Genomic DNA, 1,835 nt, shown 5'->3' on the forward strand with positions numbered 1-1,835 from the left:
ACATGAAGGACGTTGTTCAAAGTCACCACTTTGCCGGAAGTCATTTTGAGAAATATCTTCCCACATCCTTCAATCTTCGCCTTTGAAGCATTTCCCATAGAAATCGTCTCATCAGGTCCAACAGGAGCATAAGAAGCAAAAGCTTCTCTAACAGCACAAACATGGCGAGTGGCTCCAGAATCAATCCGCTACTCTTTAGGATTGCCCACCAAGTTGTATTCGGAAAGCATGGCACATAAATCATCAACATCATCATGCTTTTCAACCATGTTTGCTTGACCCTTCTTCTTGTCTTTCTTCAGAGCACGACACTCCTTAGATTTGTGTCCAGTTTTTCCATAGTTGTAGCAGTTTCCACTGAACCGCTTCTTGCTTGGGTTGTATTTCGGTCCAGAAGCCTTCTTCCTCTTTTTGTTCTCTTCAACAATATTTGCTCCCATTATTGTTGAGTTTCCACGACCTCTCTTTTCAGCAGCTTTGTTGTCCTCTTCGATTCTAAACCGAACAATGAGATCTTCAAGGGACATCTCCTTGCGTTTGTGTTTCAAGTAGTTTTTGAAGTCCTTCCACAAAGGAGGCAACTTCTCAATCATTGCTGCTACTTGAAATGCTTCACTGATGACAAGACCTTCAATGAAATTTCTGTTAGTAAAAATACTAAGATTATTACTTTCAACATCAATACTAATTTGAGTTATACCTTCAGCAAGGAGATCGTGAATAATCACTTGCAATTCCTGGACTTGGGTAATAACAGACTTTCTATCTATCATTTTGTAGTCCAAAAACTTTGCAGCAACAAACTTTTTCAACCCGACATCTTCGGTTTTGTATTTCTTTTCAAGCGCAGTCCACAGTTCCTTTGATGTTTCCACGCCACTGTAGACGTTATACAAAGCATCCTCCAGCCCGCTTAGAATATAATTCTTGCACAAAAAATCTGAATGCTTCCACGCCTCAATCACGAGAAAGCGTTCAGTTTCTGGAGTTTCATCGGACAGCACAGGAACATCTTCCTTGATGAACTTCTGGAGACTTAGAGTAGTCAAATAGAAGAACATTTTTTGCTGCCAGCGCTTGAAATCAATCCCGAAAAAATTTTCGGGTTTCTCCGCCGGTGCCAATGCTGCCGGTGTCGTTCGGCTTGTTGAGGCATTGGCAGTCACCATTGGAACAGCTTGGTTCTCATTCTCATTAGTCATTTCTGTAAAAGAATGACACAAACGTTAAAATCACGTAGATTTTAATAGAGTACAAAACCACAAAGGTTTTACTCTTCCAGAAACAGTAAGTACAAATACAGAAATCAAATTAAATTCCTTAAGCTTGTTAGTAGACTGTATTTGTAAAATAATTCTGGAAATATAAATGAGTATAAACAAAAATGAACATAAACAGAAATGACATAAAACCAATTCGAGCCCACTGAATTCACAGTGTTTCCTTAAGGAATTTAATCCCCTCCTAGTACCCAAGGTTATGGATTATTTCCTCCCAGGATAGAACGAATTACACACTGGTGTAGTGGTACTTCAAACCCCAGTGTTTCAGCGAACACAAAGTTCGGTAGCAAATCACACTTACTTTTTGCTTTGTTTGATGCTAAAAGTATGCAGAAGAAGGATAAGAAACTCAGAAAATCGTAGTGAAATTCTGAGCAGAATAGTGTTGTATTTATAGCCAAAGTTAGGCTGAAATCTGAAGAGGTGCAACTCTTCAGAATGGCTGTTTATGCAAAACGCCCACAACATAAATGCCATTACATAAATGGCCATTTACTCAATAATAAAGAGGGAAAATAAAGAGGGAAAATTGAAGAGGGTAGTTACTTTTCT

Source organism: Nicotiana attenuata, unplaced genomic scaffold (assembly GCF_001879085.1).
Source record: "Nicotiana attenuata strain UT unplaced genomic scaffold, NIATTr2, whole genome shotgun sequence".
Lineage (NCBI taxonomy): Eukaryota > Viridiplantae > Streptophyta > Magnoliopsida > Solanales > Solanaceae > Nicotiana > Nicotiana attenuata.